Source organism: Macaca nemestrina, chromosome 3 (genome assembly GCF_043159975.1).
Source record: "Macaca nemestrina isolate mMacNem1 chromosome 3, mMacNem.hap1, whole genome shotgun sequence".
NCBI classification, from domain to species: domain Eukaryota; kingdom Metazoa; phylum Chordata; class Mammalia; order Primates; family Cercopithecidae; genus Macaca; species Macaca nemestrina.
The window spans coordinates 641,000-664,787 of record NC_092127.1 but is presented as its reverse complement, the minus strand read 5'-3'; the positions used below and the strand labels follow the sequence as shown (position 1 = coordinate 664,787).

General features: G+C 44.0%; 1 long non-coding RNA gene across 1 annotated transcript; it reads right to left on the bottom strand.

The window, feature by feature from the left end:
• Nucleotides 1-483: 483 nt before the first annotated feature.
• LOC105466517 (uncharacterized) lies at nt 484-23,449 on the bottom strand. Its single transcript, XR_011620698.1, has 4 exons — nt 23,333-23,449; nt 20,233-20,413; nt 18,872-18,934; nt 484-999 (listed from the first exon to the last, which is right to left on the bottom strand). It is a non-coding gene; the product is annotated as an uncharacterized lncRNA (long non-coding RNA).
• Between the last annotated feature and the right edge of the window lie 339 nt (nt 23,450-23,788).

Below are 23,788 nucleotides of genomic sequence, written 5' to 3'. Positions count from 1 at the left end.
ACATATAGTTTGTTTTATAAGCATAACATACTATGGTTCCTAAACCATGAGTTTGGGTTCTCGCTGCACTATTTATTGTTTGCATAACCCCGACAAGTTACCTCATCTCTTTTAAAACCAAGATAAAAATGTCACCATACCTTACTAGATTGTTGAAAAAATTAAAGGGGCCATGTATGCCTAGCAGAGAGTGAGAACTAAATGTTATATTTTGTCTTTATTGTTATTATCATTTCTCTTCCACAGATCTCGAGTAAACATGACTCAGCTTTTATAAACAATTTATGCAACCACAGGAATATAATTTTCAGCATAGACACAATTTTTGTCACTGATTGAGATCATTGCAAAACCAGGAAACCAGATGGAAGTGGAGAAGAAAAAGGGCAGGTGACATTGAATGGATGGAGAAGAAAAAGGGCAGGTGACATTGAATGGATGGAGAAGAAAAAGGGCAGGTGACATTGAATGGATGGAGAAGAAAAAGGGCAGGTGACATTGAATGGATGGAGAAGAAAAAGGGCAGGTGACATTGAATGGATGGAGAAGAAAAAGGGCAGGTGACATTGAATGGATGGAGAAGAAAAAGGGCAGGTGACATTGAATGGATGGAGAAGAAAAAGGGCAGGTGACATTGAATGGATGGAGAAGAAAAAGGGCAGGTGACATTGAATGGATGGGGATGAGTCAGAGTGAAGGTGTTTGCAGCAGAACATTGAAAGTGGGAGAAAACACAGAAGCACGTTGTCCCCACTACTTCACGCGGCACTCCAGTGTCTTGGGCAGGAGAGCCTGCCGCCACAATGGTGGAACCGAAGCAACCCAGCCCCATCAGAGGAGAAAGCTGAGAAATGGCCATTCAGCTGGACCAGCATCAGTCACCTCCAGAGTTCAGGTTACTCTGTTTCTCTGACCCGGAGATGGTATCAGATGAGTAGAGAGGAGAGGAGTCATCATTGCAGAGCGGTGAAATCACTGTGGCAATACAGATTTCAATATCTAATTAAAGAGAATAAAATTTGATACAGTTCACATAAAGCCTGTATCAAAGCAAAATTAATTTCAGTCATATTTTTTAAACTGTGGAAGAAGATCCTGAAAATTTTCTAGTGATTATTGGGTAATAAATGGAAATCAACCCTCCTGTATTCACTAATGTAAGACCTGCGAAAGGATTCTGTAATCTAACCACTATGCTATTTTATTGGTTTTCATAAACAACCAAAAAATACTCATTGCTTCACAGAAGACCTTGGGTTCTCAGCCCTCCACTGTGCCCATAATGACTTAAGTTTCTTTCCTGGGAATTCTCCTAAGATAGGATTATTTTAGAATGCTGAGCCTCAAAAAGTGGGACATCATACTTTAGCAAAACATCATTTTGAGCCAATATTTGCAACGCTAAGATTTCTAAGTCCACATAAGGGTCTCCAGACTGTTTGTAATTCCCCATTATTTATGTTGAAATAATGGACCTGATTTTCCTTCTCTTTGACTACTAATCAGTAAAGATCTTTTTGCTAGGATGAACTGGTTTTCAATGGCCACCCTGACCAATATATTTGTTAGCCTCAGAGACATAAGCACTTTAAGGAGATGCTTTCTTCATTGTCTAAGGTAGAGTTTTATGAGTAGTAATGGCAAATATAATCTGCTTTTATCTCTGAGCAGGTAAACCCAGCTGATTGTGCTGGCCTCTCCAATTTTCCCTCCATGTGCCCGTAATTTTGACCCCTTCATGTCCTATTATTAGATATTAGGATCGGATCCAGTTGGAACTGACCTCTAAGGTAAATATGAACAAATTAAAGGGTAAAAGATCCGGGAGACATTTGACACATCCCCCACGGGCCCTGCAATAATAGAAAACAAAGAAACCTAAGAGACCAGCTTCTTGGGCAAGAATGTGAAGCGTGTTTGACATTGCCCGGACGGCACGGCCGGAGTGAACACACTCGCTGCTCTGGAAAAGCTGACGTGGGCTTGAAGCCCCAGCTGTGATAATAAGACCACGTGACCTGTGACGACGTCTTGACTGAATTGGTCTTGAATCTAATTATGATGTTAAACAGAGGTGTTGAGCCTACGAAATGAAGGCATGTCTGGAAGAAGAGACACAGCAACATGTTACAGCCAAACTAGAACCTAAAACCCACAAGCGCATGTCATCGCACCTGCTGTTTGTTTCTGCCAGAGCCGTCATCCAGTGATCTAGAGACAAGAAAGGGGAGCAACAGCGCTGAAAAGCAATGACGCGTGGTGGGGAGCGAAGGCCGGTCTGGGGCTGAGCGTTCAGGCTCCTCGTTGTGTTATTTCCGCCCCTTCGGTGGTGCTCCCTGAACCTCACCCCACATCTGAGAGACGACCGGTTCAGCTGACAGCACACAGATCTCTACTCTTTTCTATTTTAAACAAAAAAACTACTAAGTGGTATTCCTCAGATCTTGAGTAATATTACACACCGAAAACTATGTCCTACTGAAAGTAAGAAGGTATTCTCCTGGGAAGTGGGCCCTATGTCTATTACACATACTTAGTAAAATCTCTCGCTGTGTCAGCATCTCTGGAAGGTCCTTAGCACTCACCAGGAACAGTGGTTGCCTCTAGGAATGAAATGGGACGACGGAAGAAGACCTGGGGAGCAGCGGCAGGAGGAAACACTACTTTTGGCCCTATGTAGTTATTTTCCACATGCATGGAGTGCCTTGTATTGACCCAGAACTAGTAATTATAATACCTTGGATTTCTATAATTACAGTAATTCTAATACCTTGCATTTATATAATGTTTTGCAGCTGTAACAACGTCTTCGTATCAGTTCTCTCATTTGAGTCTCTGTGGGTTGCATGAGGTTGCATTACTAGCTCCATTTTGCCACTGGGGAAATTGAATTCAAAGGGCTTTAGAGATTTACTGTGAGGAAATATTGGAGGCCAAGCTAAAACATAAGCTTCCAAACACTCAGCAAATCTTTCTTCCACCACACCACATTACTCTCAAGGAGGAGGGAGAGGAGAACTGAGGAAAGAAAGCTAAATTTTTTCCTTCAAAGGTAAGTAGTTAGAATCATCAGTTTGGGAAGGTATTATCAGTAAATGAACCGAGGGGATCTTCCTGAGGCCAATTTAAAATCTAATTCAAATTATTTGAATTATTAAACAATCAGATGTCTTCCCTTTGCATCTAATTCAACAAGCATCAATAACAGCATAACTTTTAATTATCTGGGAATAATTAGGAACACATTTCTTTCCTATCACTCTTAGGGCCAAATCACATTTCTAAAGTGAAACCTAATCTAAGAACTTTCCAATACAATATCATATAATTAGGTAATTTAAAAATATATTTTGAAAATGAAATCTCCAAGCATCATTCATTAACAGACTCTGATATTCCCTTCAGTCATTGTCATGGCTAAGAAAGCAGCTCCAACCCACACACTGCAAATACGAAGGCCGCGAAAGGCACGCAGGCTCTGGTGTGTGTAGTGAAGATGAGTGACCATGTTCCTAAGCATGAAGGACCACGTGAGGATCCCGGACACCTACTGCATGAATGTATTAGCCCTTTCAGGTCTAGGGACCTGGTAACCCTTCATTACTTATACTCTGACTTTCTTCCACTTCTTTCACCAGTCCATAAATGTAACTTAGGTGACTTATTAACCCTGATGGTTTGATCAACAATAGTAAGCTCTAGTTTCAGGCCTAGTGTTGGTCCCCCTACTGCAGACATGGGATAAAGTCAAGGGCTAACCACCCTTACAAATTTACACGTTTCTAAAGGGTGCCTTGGGAGAGAGGGAGTGCAGAGCAGAGAAAACCTACCTGTGCAACTGACAAGGCCACTCAGGCCACGGGGACAGAGCAGGAATGCTCTCAGGAGTGTCCCCTGCACCTGAACTTGATTTCTGCCATCGCCTTCTGCCTCCTACCCAGCGTCTCCTGCACAGTCAGTCAAGCGTTTCCACGGTACCAGCCATACCTGATGCCAGGAGACTCACTACACTTGGAAGCTCTTCAAGGTGGGACTTTCTGTCTTCTTCAGTGCTTCATTCTCAGTAGTCAACACAGGACCTTATACTGAAAGGAAATAAGTGCAATGTCCTAACAGGTGCCTCTGGAATAAATGAGCATTTGAAATGACAATATATCTAGAAAAAACAGAAAACATACACTGGACATATTTTAGGTGGCTGAGATTATTGAATGGGAAAACAGTGAGATTTTACAATTGTGTGGGTATCATAAACGCTTCCTATATAACATCTGATTTTGCCCTTATCACAGAGAATTCATATAATCAAAACTATCTCCCTCAAAATGTCTTCCTAAACATGAAAACAAATTATTTGACTTTATAATGCCACTTTTCACCCCAAAGTGTCTGACCCTTTCACTAAACATTACTGAGTATTAAATAGGATAGATATAATTTCTCTGAAATTCACTGAGTATGATTTTCAAATGCTGTAATTTCTAAAAATAATATCTAGGCTGCCTTTAATTCCTCATGTCAGTAATAAGTAATGTCCCTACAAAGCTTATAGGGAATCAGATACATTTGTTTATAACATACTGAAGAATTTAAACAACCACAGAATATGGATATAATAAGATAAAATATTAAATATTTCAAGGCATGGTTATCTTTGTGAACTGCATCTTGGAGAAGCAGGATTGAACATAAGAGCTGTCTCTGAGGCTCCAGCACCTACAAGGGACGCCCTCCCTCTCCCCCGTGGACCACCTGTCTAACCCAAGTGAGTCTCACACAGAAACCAGTCATGGCCCTGCCTTCGCCCCCCTTGAAATCACCCGAGAGGATGCTTCCAACTCAGGCAAGCATAACTGACACTCACTCTGCATGCGACAGCAGGGGAATGACCTTACAAGAAACTAATGGGCCTCGCTTCAGGAGAATCACTGTCAGAGCCTGTAACATAAGACAAATAACAGCCAAGGATTTTTGAAAAGTTTCCTGATGAGAGAACCGTGACCTTTTCAAGGGTAGTGATGGATTGATCAGGGCAAGCAACATGTAGATTTTTTAAAACAAGGCTAGCAAAAGAAACAGTGATATATATATACCAAAGTTAGCTAGAATACCCGGCTGGTGTCCCAGTCAGGAAACACAGGAAAAGGTTACATCTGTAGGGAAAAAAAAAACTTGTTACGCAAAACGATGCAGTTAAAAACCAAGCTCACTGTAAGAAATGCCGTGTGGGCCAGAGGGGACTGTCATGTCGAAAGTGCTCGGTGTTCCTGAAGCTGGGCGGCCAGGTGTTTTAACACCCAAAGGCCCTCCCTGCTCGGGCCGTGGGATAAGCCTCTGAGTGGAGACCCAGCAAGGAGCTCTGAAGTCTATGCAGGGGGTGGAGGGTGGGAATCCTGTTAGAAGCTCTCACTGCTGTGAATTTATGAAGCCCCGTGCACACTGTGACTTTTATAATCATAACTTAGCTGGCTTTAGCTCACGTCGCAGGTTTCATGACAGGCTGCTCCTTAATGAGCATTGTAATCTTCAGGAAAGAATCCAAATTCTTTAGTCACCACCTAACTCCACGTTCATTACCGTGTTGTACAGAGTGGAGTCCAAAAGCGGCAACTGTGTTTATTTCTCCACAGAAAATACACCTCCACCAAGGCACGTCTGTTCTATTGTTTTTTTATTCTTAACTAGACTGTTAATATAATTGTTGGTTGCATTGATTTCAGCTTCCCCACAGGATGCAATTGGTTTTCTGTGGCATTTCACTCACACTAACCAAGAGAGACATCAGACAGTTAAAATACACTCTGGACCAAAACCGAGGGCAGGGGAGAGGTGGGCAGGCCAGGCACAGCCCTGCTGAGAGAGACTCTGGACCAAAGCCCAGGGCAGGGGAGAGGTGGGCAGGCCAGGCACAGCTCTGCTGAGGCACTGGTTTGACACGTTGAGTTGAAGGGTTTCTACTCAAAACACCTGTCTCCCTGCCAAGGTGAAGGCTAGATGGTAAAAAAGAAAGTTCCTTTCTTTTCTGACAAACCTAGGCTCTCTCCATAGGAAGCGCCCTAAAGGCCCCCAGCTCTGACTCCCAGCGCAGACCTCAGACTCTCCTACTTTGAACGGACATGAAGCTTTATGCCCCTCGCCCTGGATAACGCGCGTGCCCTAGATTGTCTCCCAGGCCAAGTCCTCTCCAAGTTCTTGGCCCTTTGTCCCGAGGCTGGGTCTCTTCCTCTCGCTTCCCTTGCTCCGAGCTGTGTCTCTGGATACACCCCGTGCGAACCAGGCTTCCCGAGCTCGGCTGGCTTCTGGCTGGGTTCAGCAGACGGGAAGCCCAGACAGGAGACTGGAGAGCAGGAAGACGGGAGAACAAGGAGATTTCTCCTCCTGCAGCACCCCCAGCAGCAACGGCGTGTCCTCCACAGTTAACTGGAAGAAAAAACCTGAGTCCTGGTCTCCTGGGTTGCCAAAGGGTCTTCTCCTTAGACTTGTAAATACACAATGTATTCGTATTTTTTAGTAAGCCTCTAGAGATTTAACTGCCAGGATTTAACATCAGTAAAAACAAATGGAGCAATATGAAATTGCAACTCACTGAGGGCATTACGATTCAGAAAGTGAAGGAATGCGGGGCCAGCTCCAGCCGCAGCTCACATGTCCCCACGCCCGGCCCCGCACCCGTGCCCACAACCGGCCCCGCACCCGTCCCCACGCCCGGCCCCGCACCCGTCCCCACGCCCGGCCGCAGCGCACCTGTCCCCACGCCCGGCCCCGCACCCGTCCCCACGCCCGGCCCCGCACCCGTCCCCACGCCCGGCCGCGCACCCGTCCCCACGCCCCGCCGCAGCGCACCTGTCCCCACGCCCGGCCCCGCACCCGTCCCCACGCCCGGCCCCGCACCCGTCCCCACGCCCGGCCCCGCACCCGTCCCCACGCCCGGCCGCAGCGCACCCGTCCCCACGCCCGGCCCCGCACCCGTCCCCACGCCCGGCCCCGCACCCGTCCCCACGCCCGGCCGCAGCGCACCTGTCCCCACGCCCGGCCCCGCACCCGTCCCCACGCCCGGCCCCGCACCCGTCCCCACGCCCGGCCGCGCACCCGTCCCCACGCCCCGCCGCAGCGCACCTGTCCCCACGCCCGGCCCCGCACCCGTCCCCACGCCCGGCCCCGCACCCGTCCCCACGCCCGGCCCCGCACCCGTCCCCACGCCCGGCCGCAGCGCACCTGTCCCCACGCCCGGCCCCGCACCCGTCCCCACGCCCGGCCCCGCACCCGTCCCCACGCCCGGCCGCAGCGCACCTGTCCCCACGCCCGGCCCGCACCCGTCCCCACGCCCGGCCCCGCACCCGTCCCCACGCCCCGCCGCGCACCCGTCCACAAGTGTCCAGCTCCCAGGCACTGCGCTTCAACACGCGCCACGCGCATCCTCAGCTGGGCATTTCCAGAGGGAGCAAGTCTCCGAGAGGCGGGTCTAGCGCTAAGTTTTCCACGAGCCGCAGGCGATACTTCGGAACACAAAGAAATGAGAACGACTTCACCTCTCAGCAGAGCCAGGAGCAGGAGACAAATAAGCAACCATGGGATTTCCTTTCTTCCCTCCTTGCGGACACGCTCCTGCGTCCCCTCGCACCGCCCTGGAAACAGGAAGAAGGTGCGCATCTTGGTGCAACCATCAGCCTGCCCAGGTCCGCTTCGGTGGGGACAGGACAGGGAGTGACATAAACAAACGTGAGGCGATGTCCCCGGAAGAGGAACGTTACACTGGGAACATCCGCAGGTGGTTCAGAATTGCATCCATATGTAGTTATTACTTAGGAATCATTAAGGAAATAAATGCTTTCTTTTTCTAGGACTTCTTTTAAGAGAGGTTGGGAAACCTTTCCGGTGCTTTCTGTCACTTCCGCAATTTTAAATCGGATGAAATAGTGGGAGATTTCGCTTTTAGGAGAGATTTTGTTTTTACGGCTCTCTCCTTTCAGCTATGGTAACAAACATAGCTGCCCACACTTCGCATGCTTAAAGGCCGGATGGGACCATCTCTATATTAGGGCCCAAACAAAATTGGCTTCTGGAACAAGTGTGGCTGTGTTGAACTCGGTCCACTTGAGTCGCAGATGCGGTTGACAGAGAGAGGACCAGCTGCATACAAAGCTCCTTTAGAGAATATCCTGCTAATGTGACCTACGTTTCAAAGTGGAAATCAAATATTCGCTGCCACTGGAGTCTTAATATTTCTGGGATTATCAAAAGGACTTTCCTCTGACACAGAAGATACCATAACTTGACTGGGGGTTGAATTCTGGTTCTGCCACAAAATAGCTGTGCATGACACCTAATCTTTTTCTCATCTTTAAGATGAAGTCCTGAAATTTCAGGACACTTTCAACTTCAAAACATATCATTCCATGCAACAGGGAGGCAACACATTGATGAGACTCCTGTCCCAAATCATATTCTATCCTGTACCTTTCTATCAGTCGGTAAAATCGCAGATGCTGATTTAGACAACAAGCTTTATATCACTGACTACCAAACAATGTCAGGTTGATCTTTGTACGAAGGGGTCGATTGGGAAACACCTGGCCAGCACGGAGAAGTGTGGTTGGTGTTGGAGGGAAAGGAAGAGGAGATGACAGTCACATCAGGAAGCTGCTCTGCCCCGAAATGAGCTCAGTGATTCACAAAATGCCATCACCAAATCTGGCACCTACAGCCAGTCCCCAGTGACTCCCTGGGTAATAAAGAAATTCCAGGGCTCTTAAGAGTCATCATCTGTTTGAGGGGTAGTTCTAATGCACCTAGGTCTAAACAGAAACACTTAGAATGCCAGCAGAATAGACAGAAACCTGCAGTGGTGTCCCCTGACTTGCCAGCTTTCTAGGGCCTGGTCCCCACCTACAGCTAAGAATAGATGTCAGAGGCCCAGGCGGTGGATCACGAAGTCAGGAGCTGGAGACCATCCTGGCTAACACGATGAAACCCCATCCCTACTAAAAGTGCAAAAAATTAGCCGAGCGTGTTGGTGCGCACCTGTAGTCCCAGCTACTCCGGAGGCTGAGGCAGGAGAATGGCGTGAACCCGGGAGGTGGAGCTTGCCGTGAGCAGAGATTGTGCCAGTCACTCCAGCCTGGGCCACAGAGCCAGACTCCGTCTCAAAACAAAACAAAACAAAAAAAACAAAAAGAATAGATGTCAGGTGGGCACAGGATCCAAACTGTGGGCTAAAGTTACCATTAGAAGCTTGCCTTGAAATTGCTTTACAAACCTACACTCTTCCATCCACCAATTTTGACACCAGTGGAATATGAAACTTCACATGTAAACTCAGTATCATCCTTTCATGTGAATTCAGAAATTCCAAGTTGGTGATGTATTTTTATGTGACGTTAGCAAGAATTAAACTAATGTCTCTTTGCCTGGACTTCTTTTCCAGAAAGTGTCCTATGTGGTGAAGGGTGAAGGAGTGAAAGGGGGCTAGGAGGAGCGTATATAATTTAGTCTTGAGATATTACAGTGGTATCAGTACTGTTGTGCACACGGAGCTTTACTGTTTTAAATATTATTTTATGTGAACATGGGCTTAATCACTTTCGAAACAAATTAGCCAAAGAAGACAACTGATGCTTAAGCCTATCGCTTAGCTAAATACATATAGGAATAGCTGTATTTCAATAAGCATAAAAACAAGAATAAGGATGAGATCATACCCTTGGTTGAAGCAAACTTTGGCTTAGTTCTCCATTGAATATTTTATTACAGGAATCAAAAAGTTGAGAAGATTCTGTTCTGCCATGTAAACTAAAAGCCAACCAGTAGATGAGAAATTGAAAACCACAAAGTTTGGGGGGAAAAAATGAATGCTTTGGAGCATAAATTTTTCCATTAAATTATGCCAATAAACCTAGGACCTTGAAAGTTACTATGCTCAAATATATTTCAAAAGGAAGAAAATGCTCTTTACAAACTAAGGACTAGAAATTGAATGCATAGATTAGCAAGATTTTTTAATTCCACTAGGATAAATAAACCAATTTATTACTTCCTGTTAATTCAATATCAATCTGTTTGAATTGGATTTACATTTTTAAATATAGAAGATACCTTTGCAAAGTATTCAATTAAAATAAAAACAAGCCTAGGTATATGTCTCTCTATCTTTTCTAAGCTTTCCAGATGCGTATCACACACTTGTTTTCCCACTGGTTGTGTAAGAATACCAAACATTAACTGAGGGTTGTTATATGAGTAAGAACAACTCCCAAGGTGTGAACGCCATGGGAAGTCACTGAGCTCAAGTATTCACCTCATACTAGTCAAAGTTAAGGATAGTACAAGAGGAAGGGTTGGGTTAAAGTGTAGGACTTTATGTTACTGCAATGATTGGAAGCTCCTAATTAACAGGAAGTATGGAGTGGAATAAAGTGAACTTATTGTGAGGATCCTGGTGTTTTCTGTGGTACTTTCTCCTCCTCTCTACTGGACACTCTTTTTCTTCTTTGTCTTTTTCCATTAAATAAAAGCAAGCCATTGATATGATTAATATGATTCAATAGACTGTGGATTGAGAATCAGAATTTTGGAGTTGTTAGTAATCAACAAAGTAATCATCCAAGCATTTAATTTCACTGTGAATGATAGCAGTTGAAATGATGATTTCTTGTTATTCCTTGATTGTACATTTAAAACACATTATTTTCCAATTTTATTTCAAGGAGGAATAAAATAGGAGGGAGAAAATATAAAGCAAAGGGGAATAAAGAAAGAAGCTTAAAATTAAATGTGATACATAATCCCAGGATTATCTTCAAAACATTCTTAAATCTTAGTTTGGTTGTGTACAGATTAATCTTTGTAGGCCCTCCTTCTGGGATTTTCTTATCTATAATAGAAATATTGATTCCACTATGACCTCTGTCTCTCTTGGCTGTTAGAACTCCAGATGCCAATAATGCAGGAAAAGGCAAAAAGTGAACATCTTTGTCAAGAGTCATGGATACAGCAGCCTCTCACTGTACAGTGAAGGGAATGCCCTCCTCTGTAGCAAAAAGATGACTCAATTTCTAAGTTGTTATTTCCACCCAAATATCACATTCTTCCAACCTTCCATCATCACCCTCTCCTACCCCTGTGCAACTTATGCAAATGTCAGCACCTTACACCAACCCTTTCCTACACCAACTCTTTCCTACACCAACCCTTTCGTACACCAACCCCTTTCCTACACCACCCCTTTCCTACACCACCACTTTCTTACACCACCCCTTTCCTACATCACCCCTTTCCTACACCACCCCTTTCCTACACCACCCCATCCTACACCACCACTTTCCTACACCACCCTTTCCTACACCACCCTTCCCTACACCACCCTTTCCTACACCAACCCTTTCCTACACCACCCTTTCCTATACCACCCCTTTCTTACACCACTCCTTTCTTACACCACCCCTTTCCTACACCACCACTTTCTTACACCACCCCTTTCTTACACCACCCTTTCCTACACCACCACTTTCTTACACCACCCCTTTCTTACACCACCCCTTTCCTACACCACCACTTTCTTACACCACCCCTTTCTTACACCACCCTTTCCTACACCAACCCTTTCTTACACCACCCTTTCCTACACCACCCCTTTCCTACACCACCCTTTCCTACACCAACCCTTTCCTACACCACCCCTTTCCTACACCACCCCTTTCCTACACTATCCCTATCCTACACCACCCCTTTCCTACACCACCCTTTCCTACACTATCCCTTTCCTACACCACCCCTTTCCTACATCACCCCTTTCTTACACCACCCCTTTCCTACACCACCCCATCCTACACCAACCCTTTCCTACACCATCCCTTTCCTACACCAACCCCTTTCCTACACCACTCTTTCCTACACCACCCCTGTCGGACACCACCCCTCTCCTCCTGCCTGCTCATCATTCCCTCTTACACATGTTGGTCTCACTCACCCTGGGCTCCACTCCCTATCCCTCTCCCTCACATGGTCTTACAAACCAGGACACCTTCTGTTTCACATGCCCTAATCCTTACACCACCCCTACCCAAATCACCTCCCTCAATAAATACACAGAAGTTGGCCGGGTGTGGTGGCTCACACCTGTAATCCCAGCACTTTGGGAGGCCGAGGCGGGTGGATCACTCGAGGTCAGGAGCTCGAGACCAGCCTGGCCAACATGGTGAAACCCCGTCTCTACTGAAAATATAAAAGTTAGTGGGGCATGGTGGTGCGTGCCTGTAATCCCAGCTACTCGGGAGGCTGAGACAAGAATCATTTGAACCCAGGAGGCGGAGGTTGCAGTGAGCCAAGATTATGCCACTTCACTTCAGCCTGGACAACAGAGCAAGAATCTATCTCAAAAAAAATAAATTAAATAAATAAATAAAAGCACAGAAGTTATGCAGACAGCTGAACTATCATGAATAAATAATACATTAACTAATGTTTTAGTAAGGACACACCAGGAGTGAGTGTTCAGTGGCTGGAGAAAAAGAAGTCATGGAAATAAGTCAGTAGAAATGTTCCAGTTCTGGAAACATGGCATCATGCCTGAGATAGGATTTCCAAGACTAGGAATCAGATTCTGCTTTCTTAGGCGTGCTGGGACTAAGGATCCTTTCAGAACACCAGTGTCTGTGGTAGTGGGAATCCCAGTGGCCTCACACAGCAATCCTTCATTACCGTCATGTGCAAAGCAGCTTCGAGGATGTCTCTGCTATGAATTGCGTTGTCTTCACAGAAAACTGCGCGGAAGATCCCACTTCTGAGGCTGTAGGACACACAGAATGACCTTCCCTCTGGCATTTCCTATACAGTGCCATTGGTTGCTTTAACACGTTTTTATTACAACTGAAACTTTAAACATAGCCTTGCTAGTAGCTTCAAAAAGATACCAGCTAATCTACAAGCATGTCTGGCCCACCACCTTCTCAAATAACAACGAGAGTAAAATAAATAGGGTAATATGCTTTATCATTGCCTCAAGCAATGTGCAGAATTGTTAATAGTAGTAACTCCTCTCCCAGAAGGAAAAGAAAAATGTAAAATACCTGAAGCAGCCTTAGCAACAACAGAAAAGCTAACAATATATTTGTGTTTGAACATCTGCTAAATTCTTTCTCACTATTGCAGCTGGAAGCTATGCCAGGCACAGCCAGATAATGTGGGCAGAGAGCACACAGTCCAGGCGCTGTATAAATGCTGAAATAAGGGAATGTGAGTGCTTCCTCGCTTCAAACGTCCTAAATCGGCTTATTTTTAATTAGCAACAATCGTCATACACACACACACATTGACATTGAAGCTTCCATAATAGTGTTCTTGCATTTTCAATTTGGTTAATTGAATGAGAAAACAAATTCTCCTACTAGATAGGTGCTCCAAAGTGAAATTTATGTTTTCTGCTGGATGAGGAATGCCTTCAAATGGAACATTCTTGATTGAAGAGCCTGGACAATACCATTCATGTTGCAGAGGGAAAATTTGGCTTCAGAACATAATGAGAACTGGTTTGGTCTGCAGTTGATGCCCAGTAAGTTCTGGCCACAAATCTTACACCAATATTATGGTGTGCTTCTGGAAGGAGAATGTACCCGGATCTATTGGCAAATCCCACTGGACACAGAGCGATAAACAGGGAAGACTGGAATACCAGCCAATCAGATCAACAGATAGGATTTTAAAACAAATAACAGCATATCACTTTGCATCTTGGAAAACAGTGACTATTTAAATTCTGATCTTGTATTCTCTAGCAAATGAGAACAATGAACGTTGCATCCCAGGACAAGCTCGGGACCAAACACAGTTCAAATTCTGGAAGGACATCCCCATGATCCCAAAGTGGGAAGAAGCCTCCTTCCCAGTCCTCAGTGCTGGGCGTAGCCAACAGCACACTGGAGGAGGTAGAAGGCAGCAAAATCAACAGTGAAGAGCCACACATGTCTTAGAAAGCAGGTGTACAGTTTGTAGCAGTTTTCTTTCCAGAGATATGATTTCTTTTTTATGTCAGAGTTTACAAATTTCAGAGCCAATGTTGGCTCCACTTATTATTAGCTTCTGTGTGTCTTTTCCTCATTCATAAAGTGAAGATAATAGCACTTGCCTTGCATACCAAACAGAATCTTGGCAAGAATTAACTGAGATGGTGCATATGCAAGCACTCCGACAAGTACAAAGAATTAACTGAGACAGTGTATACGCAAGCATCCGGCAAGTACAAAGAATTAACTGACACAGTGTATATGCAAGCACTCCGACAAGTACAAAGTGTCTTTACAAACATGATGTGGTCATTTAAAAATCATCCTTAAGTCAGGCACACACTGCAAACTGAGGCCTTGTTGAGGATGTTATTATAAAATTCATAACTGAGGACTCCAATTTCCAGGCAAAGTGGTGGCGGAAACCTGTGCTCCACTCCCCATCCCTCTCCCTCACATGATCTTACAAACCAGGACTCCTTCTCTTTCACACCCCTAATCCTTACACCACCCCTACCCGAATCACCTCCCTCAATAAATACACAGAAGTTGGCCGGGCGTGGTGGCTCACGGGTGTAATCCCAGCACTTTGGGAGGCTGAGGCGGGTGGATCACTTGAGGTCAAAATCACATCGAGACAAGGGGCAGGTGTGGGACAGAAGGCCTCATGCACACCTTCGGGCATGTCCTCTGCAAGCCTCCCGAGCAGGCCCAGGAGCCCTTCTTATGAGCTCTGTGATTTTTCCTCCCAACCACTTCACTGGCTTGGTTGAAAAATGTGCACGCTAAGGAAGATAATGCAAATGCTGGGATGCTGTCACTTGCCATGCCAGCCAGCATTGGCTCCGGGAAAATGAAAAAGCCTCCGACACATTGAAACTTAGCAGCAACATTCTAACTGGGTTGAGGACAATATCCTTAATCCTCCCTTGAAAGATCAAATTAAATCAGCTGCAGGTTCTGCCTGACACAGCTCTGTGTCACTTCCTGTTCTGATGAAAAACCTGGAGAAGCCTGCAGCTCTTCACTTTGTAACTCCTGTCTTTCTGCTGAAATTCAGTGAGCAGTGATAAGACATCCCTGCATAAGGGTTAACTTCAGGACAGGGAAGTGCTGTTAGAGGAGAGCGGTGGAGAACAGACGCACATTTTGCCTACCATTTAATTCAGCTAAAAGCCATCAAATCTCACAGCTAAACTGCAAACATGACTCAGTCAGAGCTTTGATGTTCCTTCTCTTTTCGGCAAGGCAACACATCTGTATATTTCAGCTCAAGCAGCTATGTATTTTAGTGAGTGTATAGTAAAAGCAGATTCTATTAATCATTAATAATTCAGAAATTAGGGCTGCATCTATTGAAAGTTCTACTTAGTGGCAGTTAAAACTCGAGAGCAGCGGTTTGCAAACTTGACTGTGCATAAGAAACATCTGGAAAGCATAAAAAATGCAGATTCTAGGGGCCCACCTGCAGAGTCTCATTGAGTAGATCTAGAATGAGATCCCAGAAATTGCATTTTTTAACAAGCACCCCAGGTGAAATGCATCCCACAGTCTTTCTATCTTAATGTGATTTTTATAATCCAAATTGCATTTAAATCTTTTGAAGAAAATGGAAGTAGGGAGGCAATCCAAAATGCATCTTGACAGTTTTGTAGATAGTCTTTCTCTGACGTTTAGAGACTTTAAATCAAAATGTTATGGCATATCAAGTCATAATATGAATGCTTTTTTTTAAAACAAACAAGTCAAACAAAGAAAAGATGTGTCCCCAGAAAATTATTCAGTTCCCCCAAGCAAGCATCTTTTTACATGGGCTATTTCAAGGAGCTGAGTTTTATATGTTCGTGTTAATAGTCTTAGCCACATTATTTAATTTAAGGATAAAGCTTTTGCATTCAAAATGGAAGTGTAAAAGTAGTGTGACCAACTCAAGATGCTCAAATGTCCATGGCATATTCAATCAACAGTGAAATATGACTTCAACTGTTCTCCAATACGAACCCTAATATTTGCCATCATAGTACCTACATTTTTTTAATTTTAAAAGTCCAAGACCCTAACTACTAACTTTACATAATAGTAACATTAAGCATAGCCAATCTAACTAGACCAATGGTATATAACACTAGTCTGTATAGTAATTGCTCTTTTCAAATCAACTTATTATTGGTCTTGGGAAGAAATATTACACTGTCTTCAGCAATTTAGAAATCTGTGAGGTATTGTTTATTTTGTTCTGCTCTTTGTACTTGAAATTGGATTTTACTTTCTACAGTTTTTAAATTTTTTCTTTCTGCTTTTTCACTAGGCTTCATAGATCTGCCTTGCACATGTGCAATATTGCTGTTAGCCAGAAATTTGCATAGTTCGTTCTTTGAATTTGGGTCTCATGCTTTCTGAGGTTGGCTTGCTGCTAAAACTTTCCTTTTAAGTTTTCAGCTGCTTTTTCAGGTCTAAATTCTCATTTCTAACACTTTTAATCAGGGACTTCATTTTTTCTCCATTTATAAAAATTTTAATTTTCTTCTTATACATAATGGATGTATATATTTTGGTGGTACATGTGATAATTTCATGCATTCATATAACTTGTAAAAATCAGACTCATGTAATTGAGTATCCAACACCTTAAATATTTGTCTGTTCTTTATGCTAGAAACATCTGAATGATTATCTTCTAACTATTCTGAACTGTACAACAGCTTGTTGTAAACTAATTTCTGGGCACGACCAGCCCCACAGGCACGTGATCTGTGTGGCTGCAGAGACAGGCACTTGGTTTAATGCTCTACTTCAATGTCTTAGAATTCTTCATAATTTTTGAACAACGTACCTCACATTTTCATCGAGCCTTGAAAATAATGTACCCAGTTAGTTTCCTTAACACTTTTTAGGTATGATATTTAATGTTTCTTTCAATAAACATTACCAGTGTTAATATGCTGCTTGGTGTGGCCGTAATGCACCAATGCATTTGTTCTTTGTCCATATATTACTGCCAACCATTGAACCAAAGAAAGCATAAAGATGAAATCCTTGTCCTCAAAGCATTGCAAACATCATGGAGGAACGTATTTTCTCTGTGTCAGATAGCATGCATTAAATATTCCCCGTGAATATTCTTCCTGAATGTGTAGTCACAATTTTATATGAATTTATTTATGCACCAACAGACACATTGCACCTATTATTCTAGATGCGTGGAGGTTGGGACGATGTTTAAAAATCAGGTCATATGAGGCACTTTGTGTCATGGAAAAGAACACAATTATTCACTGTTGATCGATGGTGGAGTCCGGTGGCCGTAGCTACAGCGGTTCAGCGGCGTTTCTCAGTAACACCGGAAGACACAAACGATTTTCTCTTCCTCCACTGGATGTGGATGCTGGTTTATCCATGAACAGGATTCCAGAACTAACCGGAAGCGTGTCTGATTTTGGTTTGAGTCACGCGTGTGCTGGAAATCCCTGCAAGAGCTTTGTGAGGACAGGCGCGAACGAAACCAGCCTGACGTCTGCAGAGGCCACACGGTGCGAGCCAACGGCAGAGTTGACACAGGTGCCAGAATTGTCAGAAAAGAAGACTTACAAAGCAATTATTGCTGCATCTCACATCTTCAAAAGGTTAAGTGGAGGCATGAGAGATTAAAAAGGCCCAAACTGAACTTTCAGGGAAGAAAACTACGATTTCCTCAGGTCAAAAAATACACAAAGTGGAAATTACAGCAGATTTAGACATTGCAGGAAAAAAAACCAAAACTGTAAATTTGAAAGTGTGACAGTAAAAGATTCACAATGTAACATAGAAAAAATAATAGTTTAAAAAACCCAGAGAATTAGTGGGGCTAGTCACAGAATGTGAGACTACTACAAGCAGTCCAATATGTATGGAATTAAAATCCTCAAAGATGGAAAAAGCAGAAGTATTCAACCAACAGATCCCAGAAGTTTAGCCCCAAGCACAAGAACCATGAAGAAAACGATACCAAGACATGTGATAACCAAATTGCTCAAACCAGTAACAAAAAGAAGATGCTGAAAGCAGCCACGAGGTGTGGGAGAGGGGAAGTCACACACACACACACACACACACACACACACACACACACATATATACTTTTTTTTTTTTTTTTTTGACAAGTCTCACTCTGTCGCCAAGATTGGAGTGCAGTGGTGCAATCTCCTCTCACTGCACCCTCCGCCTCCCAGGTTGAAGTGATTCTCCTGCCTCAGCCTCCCAAGTAGCTGGCATTACAGGTGCCCGCCACCACGCCCAGCTAATTTTTTTTTGTATTTTTAGTAGAGACGGGGTTTCATCATGTCGGCCAGGATGGTCTCGAGCTTCTGACCTGGTGATCTGCCCACCTCAGCCTCCTAAAGTACTGGGATTACAGGCATGAGCCACCGCGCCTGCCCAGTCAGATTCTACACAGAGGAACAAGGATAAGTATGGCCATCTGTCTCTCATCGCAAGCAAGGCAAGGGAGGAGACATACGGGCAAAATCTGTCCAGGACAGAACGGAAAAAAATCAACCTAAAATTCTCTACCAGTGAAAATACCTTTCAAAGATCAAGGTAAAATCAAGTTTTTCAGACATATAAATGAAGAAATAATTCATTACCAGCAGGACACACCACAGGAAATAACTCATTACCAGCAGAACACACCAGGAAATGTTGTAGGTGATGGGTCCAGCAACATTGTTAGGACTGATTGTCCTCAAGGGTTACTGAACTAGTGTTTATCTTACTCCTAAACGAAGTGGTTCCAGTTGGCTGTTTTTCTTAATGTTTCAGTTTGTGTTCCCAATGTTATAATTTTGTAGTTTTCACAAAACCACTAACAGCCTCTAGCCACCATTTCTCACACTTACCACTCTCCTCTTCTGTAACAGTCCCTCTTTTCTGTCCTAATTTGCTGCTTCTAATCAGTGGTCCTAGAAACCAGATAAGAACATGTATTCAAAATGCAAATAAATTAAGTCAAAATAGCCCCATAAATTGCAATCCATAGATTTTGTGTGATATACTTAGTCACTCAGAAGCTTTTTCCCAATCTATATTCTGAAAAATATGATGTGACAATTATTGTAAGGAAAACTATGGAATACTGAATGGCCGCTGTGTGTTAGTCATTATTCTAAATATTTCACATTTATTATTTTTAATCTTTTTCATGGACTCTAGATTCTACTTCCAGAGTTTATAATGTATATATAAAGAGACAGAATGATAAAGTGGTTTTTTTGTTGTTGTTTTGTTTTTTGAGATGGAGTCTCACTCTGTCACCAGGCTGGAGTGCAGTGGTGCGATCTCGGCTCACTGCAAGCTCCACCTTCCTGGTTCAAGCGATTCTCCCACCTCAACCTCCAAGTAGCTGGGACTACAGGTATGCACCACCATGCCCAGCTAATTTTTGTATTTTTAGTAGAGACAGGGTTTCACTATGCTGGCCAGGATGGTCTTGATCTCTTGACCTCACGATTTGCCTGCCACAGGCTCCCAAAGGGCGGGGATTACATGTGTGAGCCACCGTGCCCAGCTGGTAAAGTGTTTTAAAGTATCAGCTTTGAACACAGGTATCTCTGGTTAAAATCACGGCTGTGTTGCTCCCAAGAGCTAAACCTGTGAACAGGTCGCCCAGGCTCCGTTATTTATGTTGGCAACCCCAAGGCTAGTACATGACCCTGTGATTACTGGAAGCACAGTATACAACAGGGGATTCAAATGGTAAACTAAGTATGTTTAGAATTTATTTACCTAGTGTCATAAAGTAAATGCAGGAACACTAAAAATTACCACTGATTCAAAAGTTATCTCCTGACTTGTCACTTTGATCTTATTTAACCAAATCATGAGGTCCAGAAATAGAAAATTTTAAGTACATAAATCAGATTTCTCCGAGATACCTAGATGGATCATTGACCTCTAGTCATCTCCCAAGGATAGCAAATGCCACACAGTTTCCTTAAGGAAACCCCAAAGTCGGACAAGGGAATCAGAAAAGAAAATTGGGCCTAGCGGCATGATGGATGGGTTGGATCCCACCTGCCACTCCAAAGCATGCTACCGGAATAATCTCCAGTGGCAGAGGCTTAGCAAGGAGCCATAACTCAAGTAGCACAACCAGCAGACTCGCTGCTAAAATAACCCCTATTTAGGGCTGATCCTCAAGACAGTGAAAGGTGCGCTGTGCACTTTTGAAGGCACATTAATTTTATCAGTGTTCACTCACCATTTTACCGGCAGCAGTCTGCAGGAATACCATGTCATTTTTGCTTTTCAGATGTGTATTGAATTTGCAGATGGCTTCTTTTCCAAATGATCAATGAATTTCCACACCAGAGTCTTCGAGTCAGAATAGGAAACCTTTAGTACATAGGCAGACCTAGCCCTTTGTTTGATTTCATTTGGACCTGAAATTAATATTGCTCTCATCACTGACACTGCAGTTCATGGAGTAATTTATACTCTGTGGAATTATTGTGACATGCCTTTCAGTGCAGCGTCTCTGAAAGCTAAAAAATGAAGTAAAGTGAAATATCTCTGAATACAGGCCAAAGAGTTACTCATTTCAAAGTGTGTTGGGAAGATCTGTAATGGACCGAAGGCCAGGGACCAAGTCAACACAAGAGGCCATTTCCTATGAAGTGACCACTCATCATCTTCTTACACCCATTCCCACGTCTGTCCTGTACCTTCCTTTTTCTCTGCTTCTGTCTCTATGTTTTCCTCTATTGCTCTGTCATCACGCTCTATTCTTTTTTCTCTCTCCTTTTCTCTTTTCTTCCATTTCTTTTGCCCTTACCACTTCCTTTTTCTATCCTTCATTCTTTTCACTACTTTTCACATAACATAGAAGTAAGTCTCGATGTTGTATTCATCATGTTTTCATGTCCTACTCTTTTGAAAATTGAAGCAAATAAAAAGGTTTGCCCATGTCTGAAAAATAAGCAGTTTTTCCTGTGGCCCGTGATGCTTTTCTTTAGAGCCAATGGGCCCTTTATGAGGAAAGCATAAATACAAATCTGCTTTTCGCTCAGGGCCCCCAGAAAGTCAAGACTAGTTGTATTAGTCCATTCTCATGCGGCTAATAAAGACTTACTAGAGACAGGGTCATTTAGAAAGAAAAGAGATTCAACTGACTCATAGTTCCTCAGGGCTGGGGAGGCCTCTGGAAACTTACGATCGTGGCAAAAGGGGAAGCAAACACTTCCTTCTTCACATGGCGGCAGGAAGGGGAAGTGATGAGCAAAAGGGGAAAAGCCCCTTATAAAACCATCAGTTTTCACGATAACGTACTCACTACCACAAGAACAGTAGCATGGGGGGTGGGTACGCAACCCCGTGATTCAATTCCCTCCCACTGGGTCACCTGGGGACTGTGGGAACTACAATTCAAGAGGAGATTTGGATGGGGACACACAGCCAAACCATATCACTAATCTCAGTCTCAATTGCCATCATCAGAATACTGTCAGCACGTACTTTAATTCCCCATGTGTTCATGTCCCTTTTGTAATTCACTCTTTCTAAAGAACATTCTTCTCTTTGGCTACACAGCCCATCTTTCCACCTTTTTTTTTTTTTAAGTATAACTTATGTAAAAACTTTAAGCCTTCTGTGTCTTTTCTGCTTTTTCACTGACTCTCTGAGGGGTCATCTCAGGTGCCAACGAAGGCAGTCTTCAGTCTGGATTCCTTTCAAGGATGTGAAAAATATCTCTTCAAAATACATTAGGTAATTTCTGCCTGCTTTGGATTTTGTGACGGCTTGAAACAATGCAGTTCCCATTTTAACTGACAAGGTTAAAGGTGTCCGTGGTATTTGAGCTTTCTGTGCCCCAAAAACTCACCATCTCACACTGTTCATTCTCACCAGATCTCATTGCATCTCAGGTGACTTCATAATGCTCTCAAGGCCAGGTGCTGAGGCAGGAGGAGAGGATACACCCCAGAGGCAGGACTGTGAGTTTAAAGTCACCGCCAGCGCCTGCCCATTGCACTGTGCCCAGGACTCCTGTTTCCATGGCCTGGCTGGACTGTGCTGTAGCCATGGGCACTGCCTGCTCCTCAGAATTATCCAAAGCACCTGCAAAATGTGCGAATCCCTAGCCCTTAGCCCAAGGAATTTCGATTTATAAATTTTTTCTGCCTGTGAGTCTCAAACATGGATAATTTTTGAATCTTCTTAAGAAATGCTGATATGCAGCCAGGGTTAAGGACCACTGAGCGAGCGAGAATGCCCAGAAGGCTTGGTGGAACTCAGATCCCTGGACCCTGGCCCACCACAGCAGTCAGAGATCCCGGACGAGGCCGCAGATGAACCCCCAGCTGGCCTGGGACCACACGTCGGGGACCACTGGGCTGGAAGATGCACGGCACTTTTCTGCCTCTTTTTAAAATTCCTTCTTCTGGGAAGAGAGACTGATCTTACCATTGAGTGTGGGAGAAGAAACAGCATGATTAGCAGAATGACATCCCCTCTCCCTTTTCAAATGTGTGAGCCTGGAGAGAGGATGCTTTTTTATCCACTGTGAGGATGACTTTTCAGGGCAGGCTCTGTCTGCATGTGTTGGGGGACAGGCTCCAATTTTGTTTTGTTTTCCTTAGTTTTGCTTTGCTTTGCTCTGCTTGGCTTGGAGAAGCCTTAGCATAGACTTAGGGGAAGTGCAGACCACAGAGCTAAAGTCATCGTCTTTGGCATGATTAGAATTTTCAAAATACATAACAAATGTTTTAAAATTTTGGTCTCCATTTATCTGTCTTCTGGGTCCTCTCCCAATGTATTGTGAATGCAAGGTGGAAAAAATTAGTGTTATATGTCAGCTTTCTAAAACCCCAATATAATCCTATCTCTTTTCAAATGGTTTCACTTCTTGGTCCTTTGAAAGCAACATAAACAATTTCACTGACTTAGTAAACAGGGCTGTAAGAACTGAAGAGAAAGAACGCCGATGCTGGATGGCATCAATTCTTTGAAAGAGGAAGGAGACAAATAGACATGACACAACCACAGTAAACCGTCACTAATATGCATGGGAATGGTCCGTGCTGTGCCTCTCTGCAGGCTTCCACCTTATTTAGTTCGAAATTTCTAAGACTACTACAAGAAAAGGTACAGGAGAAGCTCCCTGGACACTAGCTAGTAAGAGTACCAAATCACACATATTTATGGAGCCATAATTAACAATAATAATAGTTACCTCTTCAAACGCTTGCTGTGCGCCACGTATTGTCTTAACCACCTTCTGCCCTGTATCATTCTACTAAAGCACCTGCATAAGTAGGTATTACTTAGTAAGGAAACTGGGGCATAGCTAGCTGGACTAATACCTGGCAAGAAATCTGAAGTGAAGGTGGGATTTGCTCTTGTGTGTCAGGAAGGAAAGCGAAGGCTGTTTCCACAGTGCACTGTGTAGATAAACTTGCAGCCAAACACCATTACAGAAGCTGTGAATGATGCAGAGAAACACAACACTTCTTATTAGTTCCCTGATCTCAAAATGCATGTAGCCTAGTTAGGGAGAGAAAAACATATATAAGAAAAATTAAGTAACAACGCTGTAGCAGGACAAGCCGCAGACAAAACTCCTCAGACACCGAGTTACAGAAGGAAGGGCTTTATTCAGCCAGAGGCATCGGCAAGACTTCTGTCTCAAGAGCCAAGCTCCCCGAGTGAGCAATTCCTGTCCCTTTTAAGGGCTCACAACTCTAAGGGGGTGCGTGTGAGAGGGTCGTGATCAGTTGAGCAAGCAGGGGGTATGTGACTGGGGGCTGCAGGCACCGGTA